Source organism: Gobius niger (assembly GCF_951799975.1).
Source record: "Gobius niger genome assembly, chromosome: 21".
In the NCBI taxonomy this organism is placed as follows: domain Eukaryota; kingdom Metazoa; phylum Chordata; class Actinopteri; order Gobiiformes; family Gobiidae; genus Gobius; species Gobius niger.
The window spans coordinates 25,724,686-25,745,481 of NC_136872.1; the positions used below are offsets into that span (position 1 = coordinate 25,724,686).

A 20,796-nucleotide genomic window follows, 5' to 3' on the forward strand; every position below is an offset into this window, starting at 1 on the left:
TTTCCTTATTCACACTTTTTACACACAAGAAGATCCTTATTGTCTGTCCTGCAGCAGAGACACAAACCAACACACAAACAAAGCCTGAGTCACTGTTGGAGCTGCTGTTCAGATACAAGTGTTTCATTTAAGACCTTCACAAACTGGAGACTCTGTGTCCACAGCTGAGATGATCAGAGGAGCAGAGTTTGTTCCTCCAGAATTGGGACCAGGACTGAAATAAGGAAAGAGTTTCTCCCTGAAGCAGCAGCCAGTGAAGGAGTAGAGGAGATCTGCAGAATCTACGTCATGAAAGGAGACCAGACCTGCTCCATAGTCCACAAACACCCCGACCTTCTGAGGAGGCCTCAGTGGAGACAGGAGGACAGGAGAGTCTGTACAAGCTTTGTACTGATCTTTGTCTCTCAACACAATGGTCCAGAATCCGTCCTCAGGGCTCAGACCGATCTCTCCCTTCCTGTTGACGGACTCTTGGACGACGCCTAAAGTCCACTTAGTTTTCCCTTTGACCTGAACCTCAAAGTAGAACCTGCCTGAAGAGAAACTCTGTTTTCCTTAAACAATAGAACCTGTATCAAACCTCTGAGGAGAGTCTGGGAGCTTCTTCTTCACATCAGTGTCATGAACCTGTTTGAGATCTTCAGACAGATCCAGACGAGGATAAGCAGAGTCTGGGTCCAGAGTGACGTCCACAGCAAACGTCTGAACTCTCCTCAGCTCTTTCTTGTTCGACTCTGAAGCCACTTGTCTAAAGACTTTGTTGATCTTCTGTGAGAGACTTGTCTCCAGCTCAGACAGAGCTCGGGCCGCACTGCCCTCACACGTCTGCGGCTCAAAGCTCACGCTGCTCCAGTCCTTCAGGCCAGCAGGGGGCAGTGCAGGGCAGCGCTGTAGAAAGTGGAGGGGGTCTGTAGAGAGTGAGAGCTGCTGGGCCTCAGTGCTGCTCTTCTCCAGCTCACACATCTCCTGCTGCAGCTGTTGGATCAAGGCCTGAGCGCGCTCCTTATGTTTAGAAAGACTTTGTTCCAGGACTTTGGTGTGATGGTCCAAACATCTCTGCACAGACTCCATGATGTCACTGAAGACCTTCACCATCTGCTGTGTCTCTCTCTGAGCCTCTCTCTCACTGAGCTCCAGGGCAGCTGTGATCTCCTGGACCTTCAGCCTCCTCTGCTCCACCAGACGCTGGTTCTCAGCCACAGTCTGCTGCAGAGAGACCTTCTCCTGCTCACACGCCTCCTTCAGAGAAACCAGCGTGTGGTTCTTGTGCTCCAGAGCAGAACATACCACACAGATGGCCTTCTGATCAGTGCTGCAGTAGAGCTTCAGCGGCTGGTCGTGTGTGGGACAGATCCTGTCCTCCAGGTCGTCCACAGGCTCCATCAGCTGGTGTCTCTTCAGTCTGGGCGCGCTCAGATGAGGCTGGAGGTGGCTCTCACAGAACGAGGACAGACAGACCAGGCAGGACTTCACTGCCTTCAGTTTGGGCTCAGAGCAGACGTCACACTGGACTTCACTGAAGTCGGGCATGTCGTCCATAGAGCTGCTCCTCTTCTCCAGTTTGAGCTGTGAGACCATCTCAGAGAGTAAGGTGTTCACGCAGAGCTCAGGTCTGATGGAGAAGCTCCTGTTACACAGTGGACATTTACAGACGGCTTTAGAGTCCCAGGTGTGAGAGATGCAGCGTTTGCAGAAGTTGTGTCCACATGGAGTGGAGACGGGCTCAGAGAACACCTCCAGACAGATGGAGCACAGGAACTGCTCCTCAGAGCGGCTCGGGCTCCGAGAGGCCATTTCTGAAACACATTTGGGACATAAATATCAAAACGATGTGAATATTGCAATGTTTCCAGTGTTCAATCATGTTGTGTGTGTAATCATCTCCTTTAACATGGTCCTAAAGCTGCTCCTCAGTCTGTCCTTCCTTTCACTGCACAGTTTCTCACAGTCTTCAGTTCAACTCCTGTCTCCTTCAGCCTAAAGAACCTCTAACACTGGAACATTTCAAACTCTTCATTACAGTTTGACCAAAGACCACGTGAGCTATGAAGGTTAATTTGTGTTTTTATTATCAAGGTGTTTTTTATACACTGAATTTATGTATCTGTATTTTTTGCATCCGTATTTCACCACCATATTGAAAAAAATTCAGTGTATTTTTTTTCGCTGCTGTAAAAAAGCTGTGAAAAACAGCTGATGAGCAGCCAATCAGATGGTGAGCTCCCAGAGCGCAGCCAAGGAGGAAACTGGCTGCGTCCAAACGTCAAACTAGAGTTAAAAGTCCTCACTTAAACCCAGAATAAAACTGTAAAACTAAATGCATTCATTGTGGAAGCCTGGGATCTGATCACTGGTGCTGCACCAGGTTGAAAGGAGCAGCGTTTTTATAGAAACTTACGAATATGCATGTTAGCTTAGCGCTCACTCATTTCAATGGGTTAGCCTAGCCTAGCGGCGACCATTGGTTTACATGAACCAGTTAGCATTGGACATTGAGCTGTTGTTTCTCCTAAAACATTCAACAAAACTAAATGATCCCAAAGCTCAACTGTGTATGTGAGAACAGTGCCTTCATTCATTCACTCTGAACACACAATGTGGGTCAGACCGATGTTCCCCGGGTCACCTGGACCTTCCAAACGCCGGAGGCGGCCGGTGTTCCCCGACTGCGGGTCTCGCTACATGTTATTGCTGCGCGTCTTCATGCGCCCGACAGTCCTACTGTAAGCTCTCTTCACTACCACAGCGCCGGCCCGGTACAGCCAGATGTGCACGTCCTGCAGACACAGGTGCAGACCGCACATATGTCTCTGTCCTGAGGCAGTGAACACTGAATGATCAGAACCGGGGGGTGGGCTAAGGACCAAAGTGGGTGTTCACAGGTCCACCCGCGGTGCCGCGTAATTGTGCCATAAGCCCCGATCTCTTTTCCTTTGCTGCTCTTCCTCAGGGTTCTCATTTAATACATGGATCGTTGTTATGTCAAAAAAAACAACAGCGGCGCAAATACAGTTCAACGTCATTCAGTCTCAGTTAGAGGTTAGATTTTAGCCGGGCCGAGATTTCCCGCATGAGAGTCGGGCTCGGGTCGGGTCGGGCTCAAGTTTTTTTTTTTTTTTTTTTTTTTTATTAATGTCATTATAATCTCTAATAAAAATCTATGCAATAGGCGGAGTCTATTGGATACTAAATGTGGCAATACGCACTATAAAATAGAGGAGTCCGGGAGGGAGGTGGTGCAGGTGCACGTGCTGCTGTGTTGTCACGTTTAAGCAACATGGTCAGGCTGTGATACCGGCGCCACACAGAGAACATCACTCTTCACTCTTTCTCTCAGGACAGCGTTTCATTAACAGTGGATAAATAAGCAGTTTGGTTCCTGTTACTGCGTAAAAAGTAGCCTTTGTAGAGCGCGATGTTTATGAAACATGAAGGAGGAGGAGAGAGAGACGGAAAAGAGGAGACAAGACACATGGAGCTGCTCCGCGCCGCGTACGTCTCTGCCCAGCCAGGTATGTGCGCTACTGCTGCGTGCACGTATGCCGTGCGCGTAGCCGCGTACCTCGCAAACATGGTGCTGCTGTGCAGATGCACCTATGTGAGCCTTAAATAAATCATTATGTACGTCGGGTTTGTTTCGGGTTTGGGCTGACAATTCACATTAATTGCTCGGGCTGGGTCGGGTCGGGCTTTATAACCGCGGGCTCGGGTCGGGTCGGGCTTGATTTTTTGGGCCCGATCTGATCTCTAGTCTCAGTGGCCGCAGTGGTGCCTCTCGGAGCGTCTGATGCTGAAGCACAGGCTGCGGCACTGGGAGAGGAGTGAGGACGCAATGCGTTGCCCCGTTCGTAAAAAGGCCCCTAGTTTAATGTGCATAAGGCTGGAGTGCAGCATCAGAAACACCTGCTGAGAGTTAGGAGCGGCTATGGCACGAGCACAGTCACAACAACCAACCAATCAAGCGGGTTGCGAGGACAAACGGAGGGAGATATGTTTCCAAAAAGAAAAGCGTGGGTGAGTTTGGTGGAGTTACTTTTACTTTTCTTGTCTGAACTGCAACACGTTCACACATATTACAATGCGAGGTCTAGAAGGCTTAGTTATGAGCGAAAGCCGCTTGTTGCTCCATTATCCGCGCGTACCGGGCCGGCGCTGTGGTAGTTAAGAGAGCTACAGCAGGACTGTCGGGCGCATGAAGACGCGCAGCAATAACATGTAGCGAGACCCGCAGTCGGGGAACACCGGCCGCCTCCGGCGTTTGGAAGGTCCAGGTGACCCGGGGAACATCGGTCTGACCCACATTGTGTGTTCAGAGTGAATGAATGAAGGCACTGTTCTCACATACACAGTTGAGCTTTGGGATCATTTAGTTTTGTTGAATGTTTTAGGAGAAACAACAACTCAATGTCCAATGCTAACTGGTTCATGTAAACCAATGGTCGCCGCTAGGCTAGGCTAACCCATTGAAATGAGTGAGCGCTAAGCTAACATGCATATTCGTAAGTTTCTATAAAAACGCTGCTCCTTTCAACCTGGTGCAGCACCAGTGATCAGATCCCAGGCTTCGACAATGAATGCATTTAGTTTTACAGTTTTATTCTGGGTTTAAGTGAGAACTTTTAACTCTAGTTTGACGTTTGGACGCAGCCAGTTTCCTCCTTGGCTGCGCTCTGGGAGCTCACCATCTGATTGGCTGCTCATCAGCTGTTTTTCACAGCTTTTTTACAGCAGCGAAAAAAAATACACTGAATTTTATTCAATATGGTGGTGAAATACGGATGCAAAAAATACAGATACATAAATTCAGTGTATAAAAAACACCTTGATAATAAAAACACAAATTAACCTTCATAGTGAGCTTTGTCTCCGAGAGTTTGAGTGAGTTCTCAAGTATTCCTCCAGTAAAACTACTATTGGTCAAGTATTTCTCCAGTAAAAGTACTATTGGTCAAGTATTCCTCCAGTAAAAGTACTATTGGTCAAGTATTCCTCTAGTAAAAGTACTATTGGTCAAGTATTCCTCCAGTAAAAGTACTATTGGTCAAGTATTCCTCCAGTAAAACTACTATTGGTCAAGTATTTCTCCAGTAAAAGTACTATTGGTCAAGTATTCCTCCAGTAAAAGTACTATTGGTCAAGTATTCCTCTAGTAAAAGTACTATTGGTCAAGTATTCCTCCAGTAAAACTACTATTGGTCAAGTATTTCTCCAGTAAAAGTACTATTGGTCAAGTATTCCTCCAGTAAAAGTACTATTGGTCAAGTATTCCTCCAGTAAAAGTACTATTGGTCAAGTATTCCTCCAGTAAAAGTACTATTGGTCAAGTATTCCTCCAGTAAAAGTACTATTGGTCAAGTATTCCTCCAGTAAAAGTACTATTGGTCAAGTATTCCTCCAGTAAAAGTACTATTGGTCAAGTATTTCTCCAGTAAAAGTATTATTGGTCAAGTATTCCTCCAGTAAAAGTACTATTGGTCAAGTATTCCTCCAGTAAAAGTACTATTGGTCAAGTATTTCTCCAGTAAAAGTACTATTGGTCAAGTATTACTGCAGTAAAAGTACTATTGGTCAAGTATTCCTCCAGTAAAAGTAGTAGTTGTTACCAGAGAGTCCTGAGGTGCAGACGGAGGAAACAGACTGAGGCTCTTCCTCGTCTTTAGAGTCATGTGACTCAGAGCAAAGGTCCAGTTCTAAACCAGGGAGTGTCAGGCAGGAATCAACCTGTAACAAACAACTCTGTAAAGTCATGAGTGATAAGACTTGATCCTGATAAAGACTCAGAGTTTGACATTTGAAGAATAAACTCTCAGTGAGCGGTTCTTGTTTCCGACTGGTCAGAAAATCAAACAATAGAATGAATGTGAGGCCTGTGAGGAAGTGTCTCTGTTTGATTCTCTGTAACAGATTAAACCTGATCCTGTGGACGGGGCAGGTCGGGGAGACTGGGGGAAGTTACTCACTCGCTTTTCCTTCTTCAGTGTCATTTAAGTTTTATTTGTCCCTCTAGATGAGCCGAGAATGAAGCCAGTGTTTGTGCTGATGTCAAATATACGTATTGTTTAAATGTTCAAAAGTTTCTTCTATTTCAACAACAATGAAACACTTGTTAACTGTGTTATTAAGTTAAATGTCAGACAAAGGCAGATTTTAAACATTAGTCTAAACATCAGTGTAGGTCCGGTCCGTCAATCCATTCCGGTTGTTGTTTTATGAGATCGTATACGCCGGTTCACCCAGTCCGAGTGTTTAACAGATCCAGTCCGTGTTTTGTGCTCAGTGACACAGACCTGAACTCATGATCTAAGAGGACACATGTCAGAACAATAACAATCCCACATGTGAGACAGATGCTGCAGCTTCAACAGTTCAGGATAAACTCAGCTGCTGCGTTTAGCTCGTGCTGGATTTGATTCTTTACAAAGTGTCAAAGGGATTTAATGTTATTTTATTGTCGTCTAATGGCTCTGGTTGAACTTCCTCGCTCTGTAGAGGCTCCTGTCTCTGCCTCAAACAAACACCACAGCCTGGCCTGGGTCACTGAGCACCAAACACGGACTGGATCTGTAAAAAACACGGACTGGATCTGTAAAAACACGGACTGGATCTGTAAAAACACGGACTGGATCTGTAAAAACACGGACTGGATCTGTAAAAACACGGACTGGATCTGTAAAAACCCGGACTGGGTGAACCGGCGTAGATCTCAGAAAACAAAAACCAGAATGGATTGACGGAGCGGACTTGGTAAAGAGATTAGAGCTGCATAATAAAAGGCTATTGTCCTGAGAGGGCGGGGGCGCTGAGGGCGGGGGTGCTGAGGGCGGCCCGTCCTGTGGGGGAAACACTGGAGGTGGAGCAATAGTAACTTTTAGACTCATAGAACTTTTGGATCAATGATACAATAACTGGTTCTTCTGTGAGCTGTTGAGTGATGACTACTTGGTACATGGGGGGTTTTAGACCCACGACACTCAAATCTACATCTCCACCAAATCCCCCCCCCTTTACCCTCCTCATCGACAGACACAGTCTCCCCCCACCTCTGTAAGCAACTTCGGCATCATAATGGGCTCCACCCTCTCACACCAACACACATTAACCACATCATTAAAACATCCTCCGACTCCGCCCCTCCCTTACACAGTCTACAGCTGAAATCCTCCCCCACACCCGGCCCAGAGAACACATCACCCCCCCCGTCCTCCAGCAGCTCCACCGGCTCCGCCTCCTCACCTGCAAGTCCCTCCATAACCTGGCCCCGCCCGACCTCACCGAGCTCCTGCAACACCAACACCGCCTTCACCCGCACCAACCACCAGACCCTGGGGGCCCAAGCCTTCGCCATCGCCCTCCCCCCCTCTGGAACTCACCCCCACAGCCCGTCAGAAACACAGACTCACCAACAAACTTTAAATCAGCATCAAAACCACCTGTTGAACTTTTCCTTAAAACTGTCTTTACTTTGTTTTCTGCTGTCGAGTCTGTGAGTGTCCCAAACATCACTGTATAAATCTGACACATTATTATTATTATAGATTATTATTATAGAGAGTTTATACAAAGAAATGAAGAGTTCTTACCAGAGAGTCCTGAGTCGCAGACGGAGGAAACAGACTGAGGCTCTTCCTCGTCTTTAGAGTCATGTGACTTAGAGCAAAGGTCCAGTTCTAAACCAGGGAGTGTCAGGCAGGAATCAACCTGTAACAAACAACTCTATAAAGTCATGAGTGATAAGACTAAATGTCAGACAAAGGCAGATTTTAAATATTAGTCTAAACATTGACGTCTCTTGTAATTTGTTACAACAAGTCATAAAAGATCTGTCTCTGACCTACATTGTAGAATATTGTTGCAGATTTAACCATAAAGTTCATGAGAGTCATAAAGTTTTGCATCTTAGTTTTAACCTCTTAACTCCCACCTGAACGGATCCCATTTCATCCAGTTTGGTTTTACCCGAATCAAAAAGCTTCATGGGAATAAAGCACCAAAACAGCCACAAAAATGAGAAGAAAACAAGGAGGTAAACGCAACAAAAAAGTGACAAAAATTCAACAAAAATGTGACAAAAATTCAACAAAAATGTGACAAAAACTCAACAACCTATACCAATCAGAAGACAGATCAACAGAGGAGGATGTTGATATCTTCTTCGATGGTTTGCAATTACCACAGCTCTCCAAAGACCAGAGAGACATTATGGAGGCTCCCATTACGGAGCAAGAAATTAGGAGGGCAATTTTACAACTTAAAGACGGAAAGTCTCCTGGTCTGGACGGTCTTCCTGCAGAATATTACAAAAAACTGATACATATTTTAGCACCAGAACTAACAAAAGTGTTTTCCGAGTCATTTGAGACTAAACAGCTTCCACAAACGTTAAAGGAGGCCTTGATTACACTAACGCCCAAAAAAGACAGAGATACTACTCTTCCGGCCAATTATCGACCAATTTCTTTATGCAATGCAGATGGTGAGATATTATCAAACACTTTAGCTGCTAGACTTGAGCAGGTTCTCTCTAGTATTATTTATACAGATCAGGTTGGATTCATGAAGAAAAGGAGCTCTACAGACAGTATCCGGCTGCTGTTACTTCTCATATGGCTTAACAGATCATCACCCCACCCTGTCACTGCACTCTCCCTAGACGCGGAGAAAGCATTCGACAGGGTGGAGTGGAAACACCTGTCTATCGCCCTCAAAAGGTTTGGTTTTGGTCCAAATGTTTGCAGTTGGATGCATGTTATGTATACCAATTCAAGGGCCTCAGTAATGACAATGGGCTGATTTCACGTTTCTTTACACTACATCGCTCAACAAAGCGAGGCTGTCCTCTGTCACCATTGCTCTTTCTTATAGCACTCGAGCCCTTGGCCGTTGCTATAAGACAGAACAGCAATATAAAGGGAGTTGAGGGAGGTAATGAGGAGCATAAACTTTTATTATATGCGGATGACATATTGTTACTCTTGAAAGACCCAAGCTCTGCATTTCCTCAACTCATGGAAACCGTACAAAAATTCTCAAAGATTTCGGGATATAAAGTGAACTGGCAAAAATCTGTGGCGCTGCCTATATCTCCAAGCTGCACACCGGAAATGGTTACCTCCTTTAACTTTAAATATACACAAACCAGTATAAAGTATCTTGGCATCTCAATAGTGGCAGATCTGGATGAGTTAGTAACAATAAACACAACACCAGCCCTGCAAAAAATCAGACAACTGTTTGAAAAATGGAAGCTCTTAAAATTGACTTTATGGGGAAAAATAAACGCCGTCAAAATGAGCATCATTCCTAAAATAAACTATATATTAATGATGCTCCCGACTACCTTTCCCAAGGCATTCTTTAAACAATACAATGATCTGGTAAAGGACTTTCTCTGGGAAGGAAAAAAAGGCACGAATAAGCTTTAAAAAGATACAAACCCCAGTAGAGATGGGAGGTCTGGGGCTTCCAAGCATTGAACGGCATCACTTAGCATTTGAACTGTCCAAACTAGCCAAATTCAGGAAAATGGAAGGCGACCTGCCTAAATTTATGGAGTTAGAGAATAATCTGGTAACCCCATTTACACCACTACAGGTGCTCTCACAAAAGACAAAAGAAAAAACAGTTCAAACCCAATACTCCGGCATTCTAAAGAAGTGTGGCATGCATCACATAGAATGATGAAAAGGTCTCCCTATTTACAGAACTATTCATCAATATGGTATAATCCAGAAATTTGTATTGGAAAAAAATATATATTTTGGAAAGACTGGGTGAAAGAAGGTGTCCACACTTAAGACGATCTTCAGTCCAATCCAATCCACTTTATTTATATAGCCCATTTTATAAACAAGTGTTTCCAAAGTGCTGCACATAACATCGGCAATATAGGAATAAAAAATAAATAAATATAATAAAATCAAGTGAAACCAAACTATACATTCAGCTAAAACGATAAAATAGTTTAAAACATAAATAAGATGCAAGAATAAAAGAAATTTCATAAAATTTGTTAAAACAATAAAAGAAAATTAAAACAATAAAAGAAAATAAAAGACACAGAGGACCACACAACTCACGCGGTGTTAAAAGCCCGAGAATAAAAGTGGGTTTTAAGACGAGATTTAAAACACTCCAGGGTGGGGGCCGTTCGGACGTGAAGGGGCAGAGCGTTCCACAGCTTAGAACGCTCTGTCCCCTCTGGTTTTACGGTTCGTCTTAGGAACCACGAGCTGGAGCTGGCCCTCAGACCTCAGAGCGCGCGCTGGAGAGTAAATGTGGATGAGGTCTGTGAGGTACTGAGGGGCCAGTCCATTCAAAGCTTTAAAAACAAACAATAAAACCTTAAAATCAATTCTAAAATGAACAGGAAGCCAGTGCAAAGAAGCAAGAATTGGTGAAATGTGTTCATATTTTTTGGTTCCTGTTGAAAGCCGCGGAGTTCTGGACTAACTGCAGGCGGTAAAGAGCATTCTGGCTGATTCCTGTATAGAGCGCATTGCAGTCGTCCAGGCGAGTGGAGATAAAAGCACGACTTGTTCAAAGTTTTTCAAACTTAAAAAAGGTTTCACTTTGGCTAAAAGACGAAGGTGATAAAAACTCGATTTAACAACGGCGCCGATCTGTTTATTGAGTTTAAAATCACAGTCGACAATGACGCCAAGGCTGGTGGCTGAGGGACGGACATATTGTTGTAGGGGACCCATTCAGAACGCCGTGTCCAGGATCCTGACGAGGACACCAAAGCACCAGCACATCACCCCAGCCCTCCGTGACCTCCACTGGCTCCCGATCGGTCAACGCATCAACTACAAAATCTGCCTGCTCACCTATCAATGCATCCATGGACACGCCCCGAACTATCTCACCGAACTCCTCACCCCTCCGCCCATAACCAGAACACTCAGGTCCACAGACGCCAACCTTCTCTCCGTCCCCAGAACAAAGCTCCGGACAATTGGTGACAGAGCGTTCCAGGTGGCTGCTCCTAAACTGTGGAACGCCCGACCACCACACCTGAGGGCCCCTCAGTCTCTGGAGACTTTCAGAAGAGGACTCAAGACTTTTCTGTACCCTTTTTAACATTTTTATCCTCAACTGTTGTGTGCTTTTATTATGCTTTTATTATTTTATTATTGTCAGTTTTTACTTGTGCTGTAGCACTTTGAGATTCCATGTAAAGTGCTTTACAAATTAAAGGTATTATTATTATTATTATTATTATGTCATTTTGGGGGTCCCAGGGGCCAAACACCACAATTTCAGTTTTTCCCTCATTCAGATTTAAAAAGTTGTGAGCCAACCAAGCCTTGACGTCACTTAAGCACTGAAGTAGGGGTGTCAGGGGGCTGTTGGCATTTTTTCTGAGTGGCATGTAGATTTGGCAGTCATCCGCGTAAAAGTGGTAGGAGATGCCATGCTTTTTAAAGATTTGGCTGAGGGGGAGAATATAAAGTGCAAACAGTACAGGTGCGAGAATTGAACCCTGAGGAACTCCACAATTGAGGGGAGCAAAAGACGAGGTGGAGTCCCCCAGCCTGACTGAGAAAGATCTCCCCGACAGGTAAGATTTAAACCACTCCAGGGTTCACTCCATCTTCACAAGGATGACCTTTATCTATCACTCAATGAAATGCGTACCCGACTTAATCTAACGGTAAGGACGCTTGGAGATATATGCAACTAAATAATCATGTAACAAAAGCCTGTGCTGGGAAGCAAAAAGAGGGATTAAATATTATCGAGGAACTTCTCTCAGCTCAACATGTAGTAAATGCTTCTCTATGTTATAAGTTACTGTGCACAACTGATGGGAGGTTAAATGATGGTTTGAGATTAATATGGCAGAGAGACCTCGACTGTGAAATCACTCGCGATACGTGGAAAAGAATAGTCAATAACAACGGCAAAATTATAACTGAAGCTAAAGGCAGAGCTATTCTATTCAAGGTATTAAACAGGATACACTACACTCCATCGAAATGACATCGCATGGGACTAAACAAAGACGATAAGTGTTGGAGATGTGGGACTTTTCGGGTACTCTTCTCCATGCACTGTGGGATTGCCCGGTTCTCTACCTCCTGTGGGATGGTGCTCTACGTTGCCTGGAGAAGGTTGTCCAAACTATTCTGCCAAGATCACCCAGGTTAACTTTATTGTGCGAGCAACATTTGGTAAATGGGCTGAACAAGGTAAAATTCTAAATTCTGTGTACAGGTATTGTATCAATTCTAAGGGCCCGATCTTGTGCATCAAAACGGAGACGATAGCGTGACATTTTGCGCTCAGTCGGGGCGCACTTTGTGATCTTGCCGCTCCAGACTTGGCGCATTTAAGTGGGTTGAGACACACACATTTTCCTCCAACCAGATCGACTCCGCGTCCAGGAGAGTGGTTGTGTGGGAGTGTGGGGTGAACATGTGCTTTTGTTTTGCTTCGCGTTCACGCCGAGCGCGGCCGATCCGCGCCACAGCGGACGCTGTAGCTCTTTTTCTCTCGAGACGTGAACATCGCTTAGCTCACGATGGTTTAGCTCACGATGGTTTAGCTCACGATGGTTTAGCTCACGATGGGGTAAATAAAGTTTTTAGTTTGACCTGTGAGAGCCTAAGGCTTAAGAAAGAACGCAAGCCAGCGCAATGTAAACGAGGAAGTGAATGTCAGCCGTGTTTCCATCAGTGCAGTCGCCTCCTCTTGTGACGCCCCCTCACAGGTGGCGGAGGCGAATGGCACAGATAGCTCCGCCACTCGGAAAATAATTCGCCAAGAGCCTGCGCCGCCCCGTGCGCCGCCACAAGATCTGGCCCTAAGACTCATCTCAATGAACTGGAAAAGCACCGAGATGCCAAACATTAAAGAATGGCTAGGCTCATTTACAAAAACAACTTTTCTATAGAGATATTCCACCTGTGTTTGAAGACCACCTTGTTCCAGCCAATTCAGTGGCAGCTCTACCAGACCAACGGCAGCAGCTGAATGTTCAGACTCCCCACTCAGTTTGCTGCTGTGAAAGACTGTGTTTCTACATATAAAATTGAATACACTCTCATCACCCGTTTGTCTTAATCCTCATTTACCTGCATGTTTATGATCTAGACCTATGAATGGAATTGAGTCGACTCTAACACGTACTGTTATCTCTCTTTTAGTTTTTTGTCTCTTTTCTTTTTTACTTTATTGAAGTATTTCATTTTATTTTGTCTTTTATTTATTTATTTTATGCTTTGTATATATACACTTATGTGGTGATAGGTTGTTGTGTTTTTTGTTTTGTCTAATAATTAAAAAAAAAAATAATTCAACAAATATGTGACAAAAATTCAACAAGAATGTGACAAAAATAAAAAAATAAAAAATACATACAAAAGGTGAACCAACACAGCAACAACGCTTGGAAAAAGGTCAGTTTTGTGGGTCTTAGCTTTCAAATGAGGTGCTACACAGGCCTATATAAAGAGGACAGAATGTATTTGGTTGAGGCGGGAGGTCAGAGGTTAAAGCACCGTTCATTGGATCAAAGTCAGTCTCATTAAGACCACCTTCCTCTACAGACTTGACCATGTCGTTCTTCCTTATATAACGATGAAGTTAAAATGATGAAATAAAGAACCTCTAACACATTTCAAACTCTTTATTACTGTCCAGTTACTGTTATACAGAGAAATGTAGTTCTTACCAGAGAGTCCTGAGGCGCAGACAGAGGAAACAGACTGAGGCTCTTCCTCTTCTTCAGAGGCGCGGGACGAAGAGCAAAGGTCCAGTTCTAAACCAGGGAGTGCCACGGCTCAGCAGCAACTCAATGAAACAGTAAAACAATACAATGAGTGATAAGACTTGATCCTGATAAAGACTCAGAGTTTGACATTTGGAGACTCTCCTTTATCTATTTTACTCCTAAAGTATTATTATTATAAACTCCTGTTAAAGCCCTGCTGATGTTAGAGTTATTACAAAGGGAAATAATAAACCTGTTTGTTTCAGTGGAGCCGTTATATATTTAGTCCAGTGGAGAAGCTTTAGATTTGGGTAAAGCTGAACTGGAGAAAATGCGCTCGGTAAATGAATATATTTACTCCAAATACAGACACAGAGACACGGAGCAAGAACCGCTTTGCAAAACCACCGGAACATTCTCTGTATCAGCAACACTTAGTTCACTTAGTGACGACCTGCAGGAGGACTGGAAACGAGGCCGACACAGGTGAGCACAGCCAATGAGCAGGCAGAGGAGGCGGGACATGCGCCGATCAGAGCTGTGTGTGTGTTTGTGTGTGTGTGTGTTTTAGTGTGTGTGTTTTTGTGTGTGTGTGTTTGTGTTTTTGAGTTTGTGTGTTTTTGTGTTTTTGTTTTTGTGTGTTTTTGTGTGTGTTTTTGTGTGTGTTTTGTGGTTTTGTGTGGGTTTTTGTTTTTGTGTGTGTTTTTGTGTGTGTTTTTGTGTTTTTGTGTGGGTTTTTGTGTTTTTGTGTGTGTTTTTGTGTTTTGTGTGGGTTTTTGTGTTTTGTGTGGGTTTTTGTGTTTTTGTGTGTGTTTTGTGTGTTTTTGTGTTTTGTGTGGGTTTTTGTGTTTTTGTGTGTGTTTTGTGTGTTTTTGTGTTTTGTGTGGGTTTTTGTGTTTTTGTGTGTGTTTTTGTGTTTTGTGTGGGTTTTTGTGTTTTTGTGTGTGTTTTGTGTGTTTTTGTGTTTTGTGTGGGTTTTTGTGTGTTTTTGTGTTTTTGTGTTTCTGTGTGTGTGTTTTTACGTGTTTTTGTGTGTGTGTTTGTGTTTTTTTGTGTTTTTGTGTTTTTTGTGTTTTTGTGTGTTTTTGTGTGTGTTTGTGTTTTTCTGTGTGTGTGTGTTTTTGGGTTTTTGTGTGTGTTTTTGCGTGTTTTTGTGTGTGTTTTGTGCCTTTGTGTGTTTTTGTGTGTGTGTTTGTGTTTTTGTGTGTTTGTGTTATCTATTTTACTCCTAAAGCTGAAAAACTGAAGTATAATTATAATAAACTCCTGTTAAAGCCCTGCTGATGTTAGAGTTCTTACAAAGGGAAATAATAAACCTGTTTGTTTCAGTGGAGCCGTTATATATTTAGTCCAGTGGAGAAGCTTTAGATTTGGGTATAGCTGAACTGGAGAAAATGCGCTCGGTTAATGAATATATTTACTCCAAATAAAGACACAGAGACACGGAGCAAGAACCGCTTTGCAAAACCACCGGAACATTCTCTGTATCAGCAACACTTAGTTCACTTAGTGACGACCTGCAGGAGGACTGGAAACGAGGCCGACACAGGTGAGCACAGCCAATGAGCAGGCAGAGGAGGCGGGACATGCGCCAATCAGAGCTGTGTGTGTGTGTGTGTGTGTGTGTGTGTGTGTGTGTTTGTGTGTGTTTTTGTGTGTGTGTGTTTGTGTGTATTTTAGTGTGTGTGTTTTGTGTGTATTTGTGTTGTGTGTGTGTTTTTGTGTTTTTTTGTGTCGTGTGTGTTTTTGTGTTTTTGTGTTTTTGTGTGTTTTTGTGTGTTTTTGTGTGTGTGTTTTTGTGTGTTTTTGTGTGTGTGTTTTTGTGTGTTTTTGTGTGTGTTTTTGTGTGTTTTTGTGTGTGTGTTTTTGTGTGTTTTTGTGTGTGTTTTTGTGTGTGTGTTTTTGTGTGTGTGTTTTTGTGTGTGTGTTTTTGTGTGTTTTTGTGTGTGTGTTTTTGTGTGTTTTTGTGTGTGTTTTTGTGTGTTTTCGTGTGTTTTTGTGTGTGTGTTTTTGTGTGTTTTTGTGTGTGTTTTTGTGTGTTTTTGTGTGTGTTTTTGTGTTTTTGTGTGTGTGTTTTTGTGTGTTTTTGTGTGTTTTTGTGTGTGTTTTTGTGTGTTTTTGTGTGTGTTTTTGTGTGTGTGTTTTTGTGTGTTTTTGTGTGTGTTTTTGTGTTTTTGTGTGTGTGTTTTTGTGTGTTTGTTTTTGTGTGTGTTCTTGCGTGTGTTTTTGTGTGTGTGTTTTTGTGTGTTTTTGTGTGTTTTTGTGTGTTTTTGTGTGTTTGTGTGTTTTTGTATGTGTTTTTGTGTTTTTGTGTGTTTTTGTGTGTTTCTGTGTGTTTGTGTGTTTTTGTATGTGTTTTTGTGTTTTTGTGTGTTTCTGTGTGTTTGTGTGTTTTTGTATGTGTTTTTGTGTTTTTGTGTGTTTTTGTGTGTTTCTGTGTGTTTTTGTGTGTTTGTGTGTTTTTGTATGTGTTTTTGTGTTTTTGTGTGTGTGTTTTTGTGTGTTTGTTTTTGTGTGTGTTCTTGCGTGTGTTTTTGTGTGTGTGTTTTTGTGTGTTTGTTTTTGTGTGTGTTCTTGCGTGTGTTTTTGTGTGTGTGTTTTTGTGTGTTTGTTTTTGTGTGTGTTCTTGCGTGTGTTTTTGTGTGTGTTTTTGTGTGTGTTTTTGTGTTTTTGTGTGTTTTTGTGTTTGTTTTTGTGTGTTTTTGTGTGTTTTTGTGTGTGTGTTTGTGTTTTTGTGTGTGTTTTTGCGTGTTTTTGTGTTTTTGTGTTTAGGCCAATTTTGGGGACCTAAACCATACTACACACCAGTAAATTGGGGACCAAAATCATGGTCCCCAATTTGAAAATGACATTTCCCTCTTAAAATCTCATCGGTCCCAAAAAGTGACTTATTTCGATTTTGTGTGTATGTGTCTGTGCCCCCCCCCCCCCCCCCACACACACACATACACACACTCAATGTGTGTATCGCTCAACATTGCCCCCGTTGGTTGTGTGTGGAACTGCATGTGTCCCCAAAGGGAGGTTTTGGCGGTTTGAGTGTACATTTGAGGTCACTTTTTTTTTGCTATTTGTACAAAATAAACTAAATATAATTAAAGCAGAACCTTCAACACAACAATTTAAACATGTTCTACAGCTTTGTAACTGATGAGCATCGATGATCAGGTTTACAATCGGCATGGACACTGCTGTATAGCCGACTGCTGCTCTACGTACTGACTACCTTTGAGCTTTCCCGCTCAAAACATCTTCTGGATTATAACTTCTACCCTGTTTAGTTTGGCTGAGTGTAAATCCAAATGATGCTAAAAGAGAGTAAAATGTGGTCAAAGTGCAGTTGAAAGTGAACATGGAAAAGGGGGGGTCATTGCCAGACTTTTAAAGCTAAAACTAGTCCTTTTTGTGGGACTAAATTCAATGATATTACATTACCTTTTCCACAAAGCTACAGCTAGCCAAACTAACCACATAAGCTAGTAGCTTTGTTTATATTTTGCTATGATTTACTGGAGAACAAATGTCCATGTTGTGCAAAAAGAAAAGGCACATTCCTGTGTATATTCATGTAAAATGTTTAACTGGCTAATTAGAAATAACCACTTAGCTTACAAACTAGCAACATACAGTTACTGCAGCAACATACAGTTACTGCAAACCTGCAAGAATGAACACTTTCCCTCCAAGCTACATTTTGAAATTCAAAATGCGCATTATAAAAAAAAAGGAAAATACATGATTGTTAAATATTATCTACTAAAAGATGAGATTGCTAGCTTGTCACCATGTGCTTTAAGCTAGCAATATATTAGCTACAGCCCCATTATTTATAGCTATATTGCAGCATCTGGCTAATTAGCAATAGCCGATTAGCTTCTTACCATGTGCTTACAAACAAGCACTGCAGCACTGCAAAAATGAACCATATTTTTTTCCCCAACGTTTGGAAATGTTCAAATTTTTCAGTGTGAATGTTAAATAAATTAATAAAAATTGCCATGATTGTGAAAATGTTATCTAGTAGTTGACAACATTGCTAACCTTGTGCTGCATATACAGTAAGCGAACAACATATCAAATACACTGCTCACAAAAACTTAGGGCACACTCAAAAAACACATCCTAGATGTCAATCAATTCGATTTTTCGGATGAAAATCTTTATTCATAGTTAAGGGCAATGTGTTGAGAACAAAATAACATAAGAATGATAAATGGAAATCACATTTTCAGCCCCTGGAGGTCTGGATCCAAAATGATAGTCAAAATCAAAGTGACAAATCAGGTCACTGGTTGATCCAAATTCTGTACGAGTCTGTATCATCCTCAGTCGTGTGTGTGGCCTCCACATGCCTGAATGACCGTTTGAGGACCAACATGCACATTTGTGGCCCTCTGGAGGTCATTTTGTAGGGCTCGGGCAGTGCTTCTCCTGTTTCTCCGTGCACAAATGAGCAGATAGCGGTCCTGCTGCTGGGTTGTTGACCTCGGTCGGGCCCCCCCAGGTCTCCTGGTGCACTGGCCTGTCTCCTGGTATCTCCTCCATGCTCTGGACACTACGCTGGGAGACACAGGAAACCTTCTTGCCACAGCATGACTGGACGTGCCATTTTGGATGAGCATCACTCCCTGAGCAGCTTCTGTGGGTTGTAGATGCTCCTCATGATGCCTCTAGTGGTGAGAACACTGGACAAATGCAAAAGTGTTCCAAAAATACGGTACAAAGGATGAAGACAGGGAAATGGTCTGTGGTCACCACCTGCAAAACCATTCCTCTTTTGGAGTGATCTTGCTAATTGCCTCTCATTTCCACCTGTGTCTGTTTCATTTCCACAACACCAAGTGAAACTGATTCACAATAAGCGTGGCTTCCTAACTGGACAGTCTGATATCCCAGACATTTGACTGACTTGGAGTTACATTGTGTTTTTTGAGTGTGCCCTAAGTTTTTGTGAGCAGTGTATATATTGCAGCAATATGTCTTTTTTGTTTTTTACAGAATACTTCATGGATTGCACTGAGCCCGACAGCAATGAGGAAAAAACTACTTTGTCCCAAACAAAAAATCAGTGACTGTGACATCGACAAACCTCAGGTAAGTGAGGTACGTGTCCTTCAACAGTTACTCAGTACTCAAGTAAGCACTACTTTTACTCTTGAGTAAATATTTGGGCCTCTACTCTTTACTTGTACTTGAGTACAATTATTTTAAAGTTGCATTACTCTTTTGGGCAACTCAACCCAACTTTTGATTTATATTGGCTGCTTTGAATATAACACGGTCCCCATTTTGGTCCCATCCGAATGTGTAGCTGTGCACACTGTACCCAAAAGTATTCATGAGTTGATATTGTGGTTTCTTTTAAGATGTAATGGTTAAACAACAGTGATTTGTGTCACCAGTGCATCTTTTCTTTATTATACTTTAGAAAGACCTCACAGATATTTCTGGATATGAAATCAGTGACTGTGACATCGACAAACCTCAGGTACGGGTCTCAATACTAAATTTCAGTGTATGTTCCATTCATACGAACACCTGATTGTTCAGTGAAACATTAAATATAAGATGTATTGCTAGTATTAGTGCAGCTTGTGCACGTTTCACTGCAACTTTTATTGAAAACAAAAGTGGGGTTGACTGTAAAACACTCCCCACATACAACTTTCACACCAAATGTTCCCGAAGAAGCAGCTTTTTAAAGGTATACAAAATGCTAGCTTATCAGCTAAACCCATTTGAGACCTACACATTTCTTCTACTGAGACACTGAAGAAGCACCAAGAGAACCGACACCAGTCGCACAGTGAAGGCGTCACAAGAGGAGCAAGAGGGACAAACAAGGAGATGGTGAAAGACTGTTGTGGAGTGGATGGAGCTGCAGGAGGACGAGGAAGCAGGAGGCATCGCATGTGCCAATCTAATACATTTATTGAATATAACACCAAAAAATGTCACTTTTCCGTCTGTCTTTCTCCAGCAGAGAACTGCACACAGCAGAAGTCAGCCCATTGTGTCTGGTGACCAAAATGAGGTAAGGCTCAAGTTTCACAATCTGTTAGTTACTGATGCATTTTAGGGTCTAAGGTTGTTTTAAAGGCATTTATCTAGACTGTCCCGTTGACTATTGAACCTTTGGCATAATGGTTGACCGCATTTGAATGGCGGTCCCCATTTTGGTCCCATCCAAATGTGTCGTGTACACTGTCCCCAAAGGTAGGATCCTATATAGTAATATTGGCTGCTTTGAATATAACACGGTCCCCATTTTGGTTCCATCCGAATATGTAGCTGTGTACACTGTCCCCAAAAGTGTTCATGAGTTGATATTGTGGTTTCTTTTAAGATATAATGGTTAAACAACAGTGATTTGTGTCACCAGTGCAGCTTTTCTTCATTATGCTTTAGAAGGACCTCACAGATATTACTGAATATGAAATCAGTGACTGTGACATCGACAAACCTCAGGTACGGGTCTCAATACTAAATTGCAGTGCCTGAGGTGATTTTGTATATATGGACAGTCCTCCTGATAAAATGACCCTGCCAGAATCTCTCTATTTCATTCAGAAAGGGTGATCCTCGATGGTGGGGTATAGAGTTGGGGTCCCCGATACTGCTCTAATCGAGTATGTGTGTGTGTGTGGACTCAGCTTTGTCAGTGTGAGCTAAACATGCGTGTAGTCCAGCAGAACACGTGTGAACGAGTGTGAACATGGTGATTCCCATGACGAAAGGAGCTGCTGCTTTTCTCTTTAACCTCTGAACCCAGGTCGGCTTTACCCAAACCTAAAAGCTTCTTGAAAATAGTCTCAAAACAGCAACAAAAGCAGGTGGCGTTAGCTTCTATATCGTCTAATGTCTAATCCACAGAATAAAGTGTTTCCTTATTTTACTGGACGAACTTTCTATTGATTTAAGAGAGAAATAAAACAGACGCCACATTTTCCAAGAGTTTATTGATCTTTTTTGTCCCAAACACAATCATTGACATTTTGACAGAATATTCCACTAATAAGGAGTTTATTTAAAGAAATCCCAAATGCACTAAAACATGTAGAGTAGGATCTTTAGGGTGAGTT

General features: G+C 42.7%; 1 pseudogene across 1 annotated transcript; it reads right to left on the bottom strand.

The window, feature by feature from the left end:
* Positions 1-123: 123 nt before the first annotated feature.
* LOC306980671 (E3 ubiquitin-protein ligase TRIM21-like) lies at positions 124-13,703 on the bottom strand (annotated as a pseudogene). The gene is made up of 2 exons (XR_013794310.1): positions 13,676-13,703; positions 124-1,796 (listed from the first exon to the last, which is right to left on the bottom strand). The product of XR_013794310.1 is annotated as an E3 ubiquitin-protein ligase TRIM21-like (transcript).
* Positions 13,704-20,796: the final 7,093 nt, after the last annotated feature.